Below are 16,325 nucleotides of genomic sequence, written 5' to 3' on the forward strand. Positions count from 1 at the left end.
TTAAGATATTACTTATAGAGCAGTCGACTGTTAGTAACAGGAGTGGTAATTAGTAAAATTAGTGATACTCATTTTTAGTAGCACTTATTTGTTTTTAACTGGAGAAGGACTTTATAAGAAATCCTGTCTTATCACCATCATTAACTCATTATTAACTCTACGTATGTATTTTGAAGTGGATTACTGCTTATGCTTTGATTATTTTCTTCTTCACTATTATTATTAATCAGTGTCAATTATTGAGGCATATTTAATTACTTATTCAAAGTATTATTATCCAATGGTCTTATTCAAAAATATGATTAAGGTAAGGATATTACCCGTGCTTCACTTTCATTCAGAGGAAATAATGACATTTTAGATCTTAGCTGCATGCTTTATTTCTGTCATTATTTTTCAGATCCTTTCAAAAAATGATGAGCTCTCATCTTGTTTCGTGATCTTGTGTTTTAGCACTTGGCATTTGAGAATGATCCATGGATTTTATACACCTGAATTGCAAATTAAATCATCTTATTTTTGAGTGGCTATCTAGTTTATGCAATATCACAGAATCAAGAAAGACTATGTGGGCACATGCAATCTGACGGAATATCATGGAAGGAAAGATTTATAAGTGCTTTATATCACACATACATGTAAAATCAAGTACACACTAGACGGAAGAGTTGAGGAGGTTTGTGGTTATAGTCTTACAAATCTTTCAATTTCTTCACAATGAAACCCAATAGAATGCCTAACACAAACATGGGACCATACTAACTCTTAAATGAGAAATAGTGAGACATTCATTAACTTAACAATCATTTGTTGAATAGAGAAAACACACATTACTATGTTCTGGGACAGTTACAAACAAGAAGTAGTTCACCTGGTTTCTGATTTTCAAAAGATCTCCAATAGCAATTTCCCCCAATGTCTTGGCGTTCAATTATATGCTTCTAACATGTTCTTGAGAAAAATCAGAGATTGTTTATATTTGGCAACTACTTCACACAAGCATTTGGGGCATGGTGAAAGTTTATTTAAATGGTGTGTATATATATATAGAACACTCCTATAAAGACTGATTGTATTTTTTGTTTCAAATAACATACTTTTGTTCTTAAGGGAAGTTTGAGTCATATTATACTCAAAACTATTATTTCTTCACTGCTTTAGTTTTACCATGACAAGATTTTAATACCATGTAGGACACCCACCCACACAAAGTATGTTAAACTTTATGTTTAAGTATAATTTTAATTTTATAATTGCATCATTTTGTGTTAATTGTTTTGCATTATTTTTAAAAGAAATTAAATTGACACATTTACTTCTCAAGGGAGCAGAATGTCTCCAGTAGTTTCATATTGTTTCAGCATTCACTAATTGCTAAGCTTGCAAAATATAATAAAATTTATATATTTTGCACAGCATTTCAATTACATTTTTAAATACCCTGGTGTATGACATATTCATCAGGAAAGCAACACAGCAGATTAGAGCAATTGCAATAATGAAGCCAAACCATGCCATTGAAAAGCTCTTCACTGTGAGAGACAGGATCTTATGTATGCTCAAATCACATTTATTGGAATAATCTCTGCATATTTGTTGAAAAAAATACAAATACTGGAGTATATATAGATAGATTTGAGGAAGGGGCAAGTACTTTCCTCAATGCTTTCCCTTTTCTTTCCCAAACCTTTATCCCTCAGTTTGGCATTTTATCTTTTAGGCAAATTATTTCTTGTCTCACCACCGGCTCCCATTACTTCAACTGGCTTTCTTGCCCATCCTAGTAATGTTTTGGAAAAAATGATGAGCAATGCGCATTCAATGAATTTTATTCTTTTACAGGGGAGACACTCTCAGCAAAGAAAGAAAGAAGGGGACCCTTCAATCTCCTTTGTAAACTTACTAAAGACAGACTTATTTGAAAACTAACTAGTGGTATCTGTTAACCCAGAAGTCTCTAACTATTAATCTTTTTAGCAGGGTGGACTTAGTATGTCATGGTTGCATATTTTAAACAAACATGGAACCAGTGAATTTATGGGCTATTATTTCCTTAAAAATGTCACCTAAGCTATGGAATTGAGCATAAAATAGAGATGTTTCATACTAAAATGACTTCATTTTGTGTAAAAATATAGCCACATATATTATGAAGAGTTTTCTGATGTTAATTTGAGCCAGAGTGCATCCTGATGAGGCAAGAAAGGTTCCAGACCTCTCCCTGCTTTATCTAGAACCTATGATCAATTTGTATCATTGAAGTATTAGTAGTAATGTTTAACGCCGGGTAAGATCTCTGATTCTTGTAAGTCTGATTTGCCAGTTGGATCATTGCGTCACATCACCATTTTAAATGAAGCTTGCTTCCAGGATGCATGTCATCTTGAGAACTGCCATCTTAGTTACATACTTATATAAATTGACCACATGGTAACATGAAATATAAAGTGGTTGTTAATGCATTAGCCCCCAGAAAAGGGCTGTAAAACTTGACTCCAATAAAGAAAATATTAAGGACTCTTGGACTACCCAAACACATTAGCCGGAAAACAAGTCTGTTGCTACACTTCAAATTACATTTATTGGATTAATCTCTGAATATGTATTGGAAGAAAATTGAACTATAATTCAAATAAACATATTTTAATAGTTTATCCCATTAAAAGAATCAATTATCAACAGGATACAAAAAACAGAGGAAGGAAAGCTGCTTGGAAAAACCTGTACCAAACCTAGTAAAATTTACTTTCACTCCTAAGTAAACTATTTGATACAAATTTTCAGGAAGGGTTTAATAGGTATTCCCTGAAAGCACACACAAATAGGAGTCTTGCCTACTTGTTAATGCATGTTTGAACAAGTTTAAGGAAAGATGAAAACATTTCCTTTTATACCAATTAGAGGGTTTCTTTTTGTTGTTCACAAGGAAGTAGAAAGGTTGAATTCACAAAGTAATAGCAGATATATGTTTAATTATGAAGAATTTTTTTCCAGTTCAAATTCAATATAAAAATGAAAGTCTGAAATAAAATATGTTTCATTGAGGCATTTTTCATGAACTATATTATTTTAGACAAACTCCCATAGGGATAAATGTATTTCATCTTCATCAGGTGTAAAAAAATCTTCCAAGAAGCACTATTTCCTAACAAATGAAAATATTTCCATCTCTAACCAGCCTAGAAATGTTACCCTTAGGAATAAAAAATTTTGCTGTGATTCTGGGCCCTTGTTCAGGACTCATTATGTCAAAAGCAGATTAAAATATTTTATTTATCCCATCTGTGAATTTAGTATTTCACTCCCTGTGGTAACTCTTTCTTTTCTCCTCGAAGACAGAGATATTTGATTTCAATGATGATTATAGCCTATTATTATCCTCGTGTGACTAAAAAGGTAATAAAATGAATGTTGCTTTTATCATTCAAAAATCTTCCTCAGAAAATATCAGTATGTGCTTACTGTAGCAAAACACAAATATATTGTTGCTAAAATTAATTTAAAAATTAAGTTAAATTTTGTATATACTAAAAGTCAATTAACTATGCTTGTCATTGCTTAGATAAATCATGTCAAATTATGTCCCTTGATGTATACTCTGTCCTATTAAATGAATGTTTATTCTGTCTGTGTATATGATGCAAAAGTAATGTCAGTTAAAATAAAAAAGTAACTACAGCTTTTTAAATTAAAAATGACTTCATTTCTTTTATTGATATTAACAATACATAGCAAAATGTGAACAAAGGTTAGAAAGAAGTTATACACATTTGCTTTGTGAACAACCTGTTTTTAAAATAATACCATTGAACAATATACATAAGAAATCAGACAGCAAAGTATAGTGATTAAAATTTACTCAGAAATAATCTAAATATTTGGAGAAAGTCGTGTGTTATATAAGCACATACAAGCTTGTGCACACATGCAAACGTGCATACTGTAGAGCTGAGTGTGTATATTTAACTCTGAATTTTAATAAGCAGAAAAAAATGAATCATAATAGCCTTTATGTACAGCACAATATCTTTTTATAAAATTAAAGCTAATAAGTCTATGTATTTCTAAAATTACTCTTTAGGAATACATAGAAATGCAATAAAACTACGTAAAAAAGAATGATGAAATAGGTTCTAGATGACAAATACCTCAGCCAGTAAGAGGCAAAAATATAGACTGGAAATATTTAAAGAAAAGTACACTCTACACAAATGTCTAGGCCAGTGAGTTTTCACAAACTGAACACACCCTTATAACCAATATTCACATCAAGAAACAGAACCTTAAGAGTAGCCTAGGAATCCCTTTTTGTTTCTGTTTTGCTTTGCTTTACTTTTTTAGTCATTATCTCCCCTCTTGTCAAGGGTAACCACTTCTCCTAACATTATAGATTAGTTTTTGCCTGTGTTTTAAATTTACGTGATTGAAACTATATAGTATGTATTCTAGTGTCCAGTTTCTTTTACTCAGCACTAAGTTTGTGAGATTAATCTACACTTTCAAGGTGTAGTTATAAAGGGTTAATTGTTCCTGCTGGGTAGTTTCATTGTGTGACTATATCACAATTTATTTAACTGATCTACTGTGAACATGCCTTTACATAGCTTCAAATTTAGACTATTACAAATAATGCCAGTATAAACAAGGCTGTGCTTGCCTTTTGGTAATATGTGTCCACATTTGTGTTAGGTATATATCTATAAGAGCAATTGCTGGGCCATAGGATTTGCTTATAATCAACTTTAGTAGATCTTGCCAAACAGTTTTAATTTACATTATTACACTCCACTATCTTGCTCCATATCTTTGCCAAAATTTGTTATTTTCCATCTTTTTTATTGCATTTGCATTTAGCCATTCTCATTGGTGTCTAATGGGTACCATTATATGGTTTAATTTGCATTCCCTTTAATACTGATGAAATTAAATTGCATGTAACTTTTATTGTCCATTTGATAGACTCTTGTGAATTGCATGTGCAAACCTTCTGCCCATTTTTCTCTTGAGTTTCTTTTTCTTGTTTATTTGTCTTTCTGTAACCAGATACAAATCCTATGACATATATATGTAAATATACATGATACATCTATATGTACATGTATATAAATATGTGTATCTATCACAAATACTTTCCCTCTATGTTGTCTATTCACACTATTAAGGGTACTTTTAGCAATCAAAAAATTTATCTTTAACATAGTCCAAGTTGCAAAATTTTCTTTTATGGTTATATATCTCTCTTTCTTGTTTAAGAAATATTTTTCTCTTTTAAAGTCACCTGTTTATTTGCTATTATTTTCTTTAGAATATAAGTATATGATCTACCAATGTCACTACTGGATGTATATCCAAAGGAAATGAAATCAAATGTTGAAGACGTATCTGCATGTTTATTGTGATGCTATCCAAGATATAGTATCAACCTAAATGCCCATCTGTATAAATGGAAAAAAAATATGATACACACACACACACACACAGAGACACATGGTATACCCTAAAACAGAATAAAATTCTGTTATTTTCAGCAATGTGGATAGACCTGGAAGACATTATAGAGAACACAATGTTAAGTGAAATAAGCCAGGCACAGAGCAACAAATATGTGATAGCACTCATATCTGGAATCTAAAAAAGTTAATTTCCTAGAAGAAGAGAGTTAAATAGTGGTAACCAGAGGCTGAGGAACAGAGGGATGAGAGGGACTTGGAGAGACTGGTCAATAAGTACAAAGTTACAGTTATACAGGGAGAATAAGTTTTGGTGCTCTGTCACACAGTAGGATGCCCATAGCAAATAACATATAATGTATATTTCAAGATAGCAAGAAGAGAAAACTTTGAATGTTGTTACCACAAAGAAATGATAAATGTTTAAGGTGATAGATATGGTAATTACTTTGATTTGATCATTATACCTTCTATACATGCATTGAAACATCACATTGTGCCCCATAAAAATGTCCAATTATTATGTCAATTAAAAATAAAGCTTTTTTTTTACAAAGCTAAGAAATACTACCTTTTACTTTAGACCTATGTCTGTCATTGTGTATAGTGTAGAGTAAGAGGTAAACTTTTTCTCTTATCAATATCCAGTTGGCCTGGCAGTATTTGTGGAAAAGGACAGCCATTCAGCTACTGCACAATACTATTTTTTGTTTTGAATGGTGAGTTATAAGTGCTAATTACATTGTTGAAAATAGTGGAATTTAAAAATTAACTAAATAAAAATAGACTATGAATGAATCAATGGAAAAAATATATATAGAATTTTATTTAATCAAATTCTGGTTATATTATGTATAATAAATAAATGAAAAATACAATTAAAAATAACATATGTGAGTCAGAATCACAAAAGCCTGATTCTTATGTAGGACAGTAACTATTCAGAAAAACAGAATTGATATGTGAAATTATTTTGAATCAGGGGAGTTTAATGTAGGGAATTCTTTCCACAAATGATGGGGAAGTGAAATGGCAAAGAGACTCCTGATTTCTGGGTTTTTATTGTATGCAGAATTATTAACTACAGGAAGCAGCTTCCACCCATAGGTTTGGGGAACAAAGAAGCTAGAATTCAGACTGATTAGTGGGTCTACGACTGGCACCTTATAAGCACAATGAGTCTGGTTCTATGTGTGTCAGTAGAACCTGGAAACTGTAGGAACTGCTGAATTTCTGGTAAAGTTAGAATTGCAGTCAGCAAACAGAAATACAGAAGTTTCTTCTTCTCTTCTCCTGCCTTCCAATCTCCTTTTGATGTCCCTTATTGGCAGAAAATAACAGAAAGCCAACTGGCAAAGAGCTGATGCTTGTGTAGCTTTAGCACAAGAAAGCAAAGCACAACAGAGCTGGCATGGAGCTGAGAAACTATAGATTAATAATGACACAATGATAAAACAAATTTGAACATTAAAGAAATAGTTTATTTTATTCACATTTAGATTTAAATTTAAATTAAACACAATGTCTCTTAATGCGTAAGTCAAAATGGTAAGGTGCTGTATTCAGATTGTATTTATATTTGTTTATATGACATGAAATGTTGCATATTTCCCAAGGTTACATTAGTGAGACATTTTTAATTTAAAAAAATTTTATGGATTCTTATAACACATGCTTAATATTTAAGTCTGACGAACTGTCTTAGTTAGTGTTCATAATTCACAAGTCTTTCCAGTTTGTAGGTGCATTATTTTTTATTATTTAAATATCACTCTGTCTCCATATTCTTCTTCATAACTACTAGCATTCAGACTTCATAAAATGGTCACAAATGCCGTTCCAATCGGTCAAAATAATTTCAGCCACTTCCTTTAAAGCTTACTTACTTCTTTAAAATAATATTCTCATGTATTTTTCTCATTAGAGATAAACAAAATATAAAACTTTGTGATGATTTGCAAATCAAAAAATTTATATCTCAGCCCTTTCAGAGAACGATATAGGAAAAAATAAAATCCCTCATGTGAATTTTCTCCCCAAAATTGATTAAGAGTTCATTTTAGAAAGTATTTCAAGCTTGTGGAGACTACACATAGCCAACTGCGAGAAATAAAAAAGCATAATAGAAAAGCATAATTCCTGCCTGTACTTATATATTCATTATTTTAAATTAACTTATTAACTCATGAGTTAATTCTCATGGTGGACCTCACTCTTCCACCATAAGAATGAGTTGGCACAATTTAAAAAAATCCATAAAAGTCAGTGCTTGGCCTCATGTAGTTCAAGAAAATATGATCAGTTAATCATATCTTCTTCTTCATTTATTGATTTGCTGTGTCATAGAAATGTATAGGCACAAATTAAGCTTTAAAAAGTGAGAAATAAATAAAAAGAAGAGAGAGCACAACTTATAGAAAGAAAGCTCATTTTTCAGATCTTCTTCCCTAAACCTGTCTCAAAAGGGGCAACTCTAAAAATGTTATGGAATAAATTAAGCTCTAATTGGAATTTCCTAAACATTTCAGATCTCATTAAGAGAAGTAATATAATAAGAACTAATCTAAGACATTGTAAAAAATTAAAAATCAACATTGTTAGAAAATATTAGTTTTTCTTTCTCTTTGTTTTTATAAAGATTGTGTGCACACTTTTTCTAAAAAAAGATTCATTTAAAAGTAAATATATTAAACTATCTAACTGATGTTTTCTGACATAGATAAAACAGAAAAAAAGATTTATCCAATGTACTTTAACGTTTAAATTGTTGAATTTGTGTTGGTGCATCAGATAATGTTGATAACCAAAGTCCTAGTTAAGATTATAAATTAGGATTAATTATGAATTCTAGTGATTTTACCAAAAAAACCTTATCTATAAGACTAATAAGCCAATAAGTAAAATTTCCTTTTCCTTTTTTTTTCTGCTTCCTTTCTTCCACTATTGAAATGCCTGTTAACAGTCAAAGGTTGACAAAAGTAGGAAGAAGCGAGATCAAATTACTGTGAAGTTAGATTGCACCTGCCAAACAGGCTCCCCTGGTAGCTGGCTACTAGGGAGAATTCTCAGGTATAGAACACCACAAAGCTGCTGCTTTGACATCCTTTCCAGTTCGGAAAGGAATAAAAACACAGGTGACCCAATATAATTTCCAGAAATAGATAGATCAATTCCTGGGAAAAGTCAAAACTTGAGAAAAACGAAGTGGACTTTATTTTTTTTTAAGAATTTCTACTGGAAACTGTTAAACATGAGACTGGGTAGTAAAAAGAGAGTTGTAATAAACCCATGATACACAAACACACATATATACACATTTATATATATAGAAGTGTGTGTATATAATATATAATATGTGTAAATAATAAATAACTTCAAGGCAACATAGATTGGAGAAGGGAAAGGATCAGGAAAAATAACTAACGTGTACCAAGCTTAATACCTGGATGATGAAATCATCTGTACAACAAACCCCCCAAGACACAAGTTTACCTATGTAACAAACCTGCACTCGTACCCCTGAAATTAAAATTAAAATTAAAATAAGGAAACTTGCCTTTATTACAGCCTTTTAAATTTCAGATGGTTTCTACATCAAGTGTTATCAGACTATTTCTTGACTAGTTGAAGTAAACAGGTAACTCACAAATGGTGCAGAACACTTTGACTTCATCAGTTTCTTCCCTGGTTATTTTCTTCTTTGGTTGAGCAGCCACACCCTCAAACTATATCATTTAAATATGTGCATACCTTAATACACTCATTGACAGGAAATACTGTTAGAATTTAGGATACTGAAATAGCAAGAAATGAGAGCTGAAAGACTAAAAAGAAGAGAATACAAATATATTAACTAAAAATAAATGATGAGAGACTCCAGGAGAAATAAGATAAGGAGTTTGCAGTTCTTCAGGCCTTCAAGGTCCCTAAGACATCTCTTAATTTAACACAGCATAGTAATATATTTGAATGACAAATATGTTTGAATCATTCAATCCATTTAATCTGTACAAAAATAATAATACTAGTTAACATTTATTGACTGATAACAAGATGTCAGATACTGTTCTGAATGCTATTTGCATTGGAAATTCTGCAGTATTTAAAAGAATGCAGGGATTTTGGCTTCAGTAGTTTTCAACCATAGTAACAACTATTTTGTGAGGCTTATTAACATTCCTATTTATAGTTGAGGAAACTAATATAAATAAAGCTTTAGTAAATTGTCAAGAACACACGATTTTTAGGTGGGAAAGCCAGGTTTTGAATCAAAGGAATGTGGATTGAAATACAAAATATTTAATCCCAACATTAAACTGGAGATTGAGAGACAGTGAAAATAAAATGTAGAATTTATTTTATTTTCTGAAAATTAATCTAAATGAAAGTTCTCATATATCACAAAAGATACATTACTCTATTTGCATTGTTGGCATGCCCATACACACAAACACAAAATCAGCTACATTTAATTACTTTAAAAAGGGAAGTCATAAAATATATTATGGTTATAGATACAATCTTAATTAGAGTCATGAAGCTCATTTTAGATGTTTTCAGTCTATGATTCTAGTCTATTCAAGCATTCAAAGTGATATATATTATCACTTCTGCTCTTACCATTTATTCATTGAGGTATTCTTTCATTTACTCATTATTTAATTATCGAACAATTATATGCACCAGGTACTGTGCTAAGAACTATTTGGATGAAAAATTTAATGCCATAAACTCTTATCCTCAAAGAATTCAGAGTTTATTTGTGAAAGGCAAATTAACAAATAAATTTAGTGCTGTAAGGGCAATGAGCTAGTCAGTGTGGAATAGATATTAAGGGGAATGTGAAAAAGAATACATAATCAAGCCTGAAAATATGGTGGGGACAGGACATCAAGAAAGTCTTTTCCTAGGACCTGGTATTTGATCTGAGTCATAAAGAATAAACAAGAGTTTGTTATACCAAACATGGATGGGAAGAAGAAAATGCTTTCTAGGAAGAGGGGGATACAAAGGCATGGAATAAAACAATAAAATGTGCTTGGAGTAGGTGGTGTGAAGTGGAGAATAGCAAGAAATAGAGTTCAGATGCAAGAAGAATCCTTGAAAATCATGTGAAATTGTTTGCTGTTAGGTGAGAAGGAGTCTTTGGATAAATTAGACACAGAAATGATATAGGCTGATTTGAAATGAGAAAGATTCACTTTGAAAGCTACATGGAGAATGAATTTGAGGAAGACAAACTGGGAAGCAGAGATAAAGAGGTTTTTGCAGATGTCCTAGAAACACCCATGAGGAAATAAACGATCATGGTGGTAGTAGGACTAAAAAATAAATAAATTAAAATAATTTAGAAGATATATAGACTTTTAAGATTAATTGGGTATGTATGAGGGAAGAAAGCTGAAGTCAAGATTAAGTTTCAGTCACATAACTTCAGTGCCTGGGTGGAAGATGGTAACAAGGAGGTGCAAAATACACTAGAAGCGAGTTGAAAGGGGATGATATATTCAGATTTGAGCACTTTGAGTTTGATAAGCCCATAACTTACACATATAGAAAAATCTAGCAAGTGGTTTGATAGATGTATTTGAAGGCCAGGCAAAACAAGGAAACTAGAGATAATACATTTAGGTGATTCAACACACAAAGGCTGCTTAATATGTGAGAGGGGATGAGATTTTCCCTAGCAAAGTATGAATGTAATGTGAGATCAGTGGTCCAAGATAAGAACCCTGGAAAATATAGATACTGTCAGGGCATTGTAGATACCAAGATGTAATGTTAGCTTTAAAAAATAATAATTCAGAAGAAATCTAGGGGTAACTTAGATTAAGATAAAGATATTCCAGCTAAAAAGTCATGAGTGATTGCAATGAGTTAGTGAATTTCATCATTCTGTAAAAGTCAAATAATGTTTTATTCCAAAACTAACAAAAAGAAAATGTCTCACAAGATTTTGAAAGCCATCACAACAATCTCTTATGAATTCTTTCTGCCTCCCATTATCATGGCAGCCCACATAGAACATGTAAGAAATGTAAGATAATATGTTTCTGATCATATCTTATGCAGAGTCCATGCTTATTCTTTTAAATTCTATAATTTCCAATACCACTGACATATTCAGTGTGATATTTGGAATATTCCAAATTGTATATATTTTGACGGAGCAACTTCCCATTGGAAGAATAGGAAATACAATATTCTATGTAAGACTGTATATATACACATATACACAAAAAATACAGAAACACACACATACACAGACGATGAACACACACACACACACACACACACACACACACACACAAAGTTTTCCAGCCATTCTTCATGTATCTAGTAGAAACAAGAGAATAAGTCCACTTTGGATAAGCATGTCATGGCTACCAAAAGGCTCACGAAGTCAACGTATTTTGATTCCCCCATTTGTTTGTTCTTTGTCTCAACCCATTCCACATCTCATAATTGTCTCATCTTTCTTCTTACAATTTCTTATGTTGTACATAACTTCTTTTTACTTGTATTTGCCATTTTTTTCCCATTGTCCTTAGTATACTGCTTAAATATGTGATTCTGCAAACTCTTCTTTGAGTGGCTGGCACTTCTTGCTCTAAGTCTCCTGCCCTCAGCTGCCTCAAGTGCTCCAGTGTTTCTTTCTTCTAGATAAATCTTGCTGATAAATTGTATGTCATGAAGTTTCTAAATTGTTTCACTAAACTTCTCATTTAATCTAATTTGATCCATTTCAAATATATATCTTGTCAATGGTTATGTCCAGAACTAAATACAAAAGAAGAGAAGTAATCAAAATGATATATATTGAGAAATCATCTCCCTCATTCTTATCAGTATATAGGTTTTATCTCTGTCCGGACACTTTTCAGTAGTGCCTTTCCTTTCAGACCACTTCACCTCTGAGAATAAAGTATCTTGATTTCTGTTAATTTAAAATAAAAAATAGTTTAAACAGAGTAAAGCGGAGTCTCAAAGCAGAGAAAGGCTTCACTTCTGCTGCTGAGCAAAGTTGAAATAAAACGTTATCACCAGAGAGCAATAAGAAAAATAGCCAAGCATCTCAACATTGGAAACAAATGACATCCAAGGAAAGACAATCTTTGTTCCTCGTAGCTCTCTGTAACTGGGTATGGGCTTTTAAATTTAATCTCTACATTGTGTGTGTGTGTGTTTTGTCATGTTATCCTCCCAAGAATTTGTCCTCAGGTACATTTACTTAGTTCTCAGTTACTACCTCCAATATCACACCCACTTTCCGCTCTTTTTCATTGAAAGAAAGAAATAAAATTGGCAACAATCTAACCAAATGATCAAGGAGACGAAAAGAGAAGACACAATTTATTAGTATCAGAAATATAAAGGTGGCATCACTACAGATCTTCCAGCCACTAAAAGGATGGTAATAAACATTCTTGTGCCAATCAACTCAACAACCGGAATTCAAGAATATATTGTGAATATTAACTAATAGTAAGTATTTATTATTATCTTCAATAATTTGAAGTGGACAAATTCCTCAAAAATATACCATGTCAAAACTCACTCAAGAAAATATTGGAGAAAGTGAACAGCCTTATGTCTACAATAGAAATTAAATCTGTAGACAAACACCTTTCCACTAAAAGAATTTCATGCATAGATAGCTTCACTGGTGAATTCTCCAAAAACTCTTCCAAAAGCAGAAGATAAGGAAACACTTCTTAATAGATTTAGGAGACCAGCATTACCCTCATACAAAAGCCAGAAAAAGGCATAAAACAAAATATTGCTACAAAATAATATCTCTCATTAATATGTACATAAAAATATTTAATATAATCTTGGCAAATAAAATCATGTAATATATAAAAGGTTAATACATATGATCATGTATGGTTTTTTCCAGGAATAAAAATTTGGTGTAATAGCTAAAAAAATTGTAATCATGATATTAATAAAATAAAGGGAAAAAAAACATAATTACCTCCAAAAGTACAAAATGAGTATTGCAAAATTCAACAACTTAGAATTAAAAAATAATAATAATTACACTCAGCACAAAAAGAACAGAAGGCAGCATTCTCATTTTTTAGATTCTCCTCAGCAAACAGACCTGCAAAAACCTCCAGCTAACATAACATCTCCATGGTAAAAGATTGAATACTTCCGTCCCCAATACCAGGAACAAGGCAAGGATGTCTAATCTTACCACTTCCAATCAATTTTGTATTGAGAATCCTGGCCTGTGAAAAGATGTAAGAAAAAGAAATAAATGTGATACACAATTTCTATGCAAAATCCCAAGAAAATCTATCAAAATCTTGTTCTTATTTTAACTAAGTGAGTTTAGCAACCAAAATTTAAAAATTTTACTTTCTAAAGGATGCCATTAAGGAATAAAAAAGGAAAGGAAAAACTGAGAGAAAACAATTTTAAAACACATACTTGATCATAGACCTGCATCCAGAATGTATACAGAATACTTTCAACTCAACATAATAAAACAAAAATTAAAAATCACTAAAAAATCTATTAAAATTTATTAAAAATTATACAAATACTTCAAGAAAGAAGTTATGGAAGTATACATAATCACATGAAAACATGCTCAACATGATTAATCATTAAGAAAATATAAATTAACAACTACAATGAGATACCACTGCATACTCACTGGAATGCTGAAACTATGACTGGCAATACCAAGTGTTAGAGAAAATGTAAAGCAATTGGAACCCTCATATATTGCTGACAGGAAAGCAATATGATCCAGTAATGTTGGAAAATAGTTTGGCAGTTTCATTTAAAGTTAAACACACATTTGCCCAACAATCCCAGTGTGAGGCATTTACTCAAGAAAAATGAAAATGTATGTATCAAAAAGGGGCTTATACCTGAAGGTTCATAGTCACTTTACTTATTTTATGCCCCCAAGTTGGAAAAATGCAAATGTTCATTGACTAGTAAGCCCTTCAACAAATTCGGGTATTCCATAACACGGACTGCTCTTCAACAATATGAAGTTGGGGCCAGGCACAGGGGCTCATGCCTGCAATCCCAACACTTTGGGAGTCTGAGGCTGGTGGATTACCTGAGGTCAGGAGTTGAAGACCAGCCTGGCCAACATGGCGAAACCTCGTCTCTACTAAAAATACAAAATTAGCTGGATATGGTGGTGTGCACCTGCAATCCCAGCTACTCAGAAGGATGAGGCAGGAGAATCGCTTGAATCCAGGAGGCAGAGGTTGCAGTGAGCCAAGATCACTCCACTGCACTCCAGCCAGGGCAACAGAGCAAGACTCTGTCTCAAAAAAAAAAAAAAATATATATATATATATATATATATTTTGAAGACGTGAAATTATGTGACACTTCATAATGTGAATTATGAAGATACTGGGAAATCTAAATACAGCCTTGGCATTTGATAATATGAATAAATTACTTTTAATTATTTTAGGTCTGATAATGAGAAACATTGAAAATGTATGTTGGACCAATATTATGTTTGAAATTTGCTTTGAAATAACATTATATGTTAGGAGTAAATGTTTAACAATTTGATCATAAATCTGTAATTGTTGAAGCTGAGTGAGAGTATATTCAGTTCATCATCCATTCTCTCTACTACAGCAAATGTTTGACATTTTTCATAATAAAATGTAAAATAAATAAAATTTATTACAGTTGTCCCTCAGTGTCCTTGGGGATTTGGTTCTAGAAGCCACCACCAATATAAAAACCCAAGGATGCTCAAATACCTCAGATAAAATGGTGTTCTATTTGCATATAGCCTATGCACCTCCTCGTGTATTCTTTAAATCATCTCTGAATTACTTCTAATACTTAATATTATTGTAAATGTTGTGTAAATAGTTATACTGTAATGGGTTTTATTTGTGTTATTTTTATTATTGTGCTACTCTTATTTATTTACCTATTCAAATATTTTCTATATGTGGTTGGGTGAATCTGTGGATGCTGCACCTGTGAATACAGAGCACTGGCTCTATATCTTGTAAAAAAAATTATTCTAAAAATATTACATGAGAATATTTGTCTCAAGATACCCTCCCTAGAATGAACTACTTAATTATTTAATTTTCACCAATACAATTGTGAAAAATGGTATTATATGGTTGTGTTAATTTGTAACTATTTGATTATTGCATTTGCTGTATATTTTTATTTTTCATTTGGGATTTATCTCTTCATGTCAATAGTCCTTGATTCTTCTTTGTTTTATGTTTTGTTTTTTTTTTTTTTTTTGCATTTACCATCTTCCCAAATTCTGATGGGAAAAATAACAATAATATTACCAGAAAATTTTTTTGGTACAAACTATTTACAAAAGATTGTGTCAGAAAAAGTTGGTATACTTTAGCTCAAAGCAATAGAACAATTCTGTGGGTTAGACTTTATTACTATGTATGTTTTTTAGTTGAAGAAACTAAAGTTTAGGATGATTATGTAACTTACTAAAGGCAGTACAGCTAAAAAGGAGTCAAGCAACCAAGGAACTATAGAAAAAAATCCCTGACATGCACACGTATGTTTATTGCAGCACTATTTACAATTGCAAAGTCATGGAACCAACCCAAATGCCAATCAATGATAGACTGGATAAAGAAAACATGGTACATATACACCATAGAATACTATGCAGCCATGAAAATGAATGAGATCATGTCCATTGCAGGGACATGGATGAAGCTGGAAGCCATCGTCTTCAGCAAACTAACACAGGAACAGAAAACCAAACACCACATGTTCTCTCTCATAAGCGGGAGTTGAACATTGAGAACAGATGGACACAGAGAGAGAAACAACATATCCAGGGCCTATTGGGGGTGTGGGTGAGGGGAGGGAACTTAGAGGACT

The sequence above is a fragment of the Gorilla gorilla genome, chromosome 2 (assembly GCF_029281585.2).
Source record: "Gorilla gorilla gorilla isolate KB3781 chromosome 2, NHGRI_mGorGor1-v2.1_pri, whole genome shotgun sequence".
NCBI classification, from domain to species: Eukaryota; Metazoa; Chordata; class Mammalia; order Primates; family Hominidae; genus Gorilla; species Gorilla gorilla.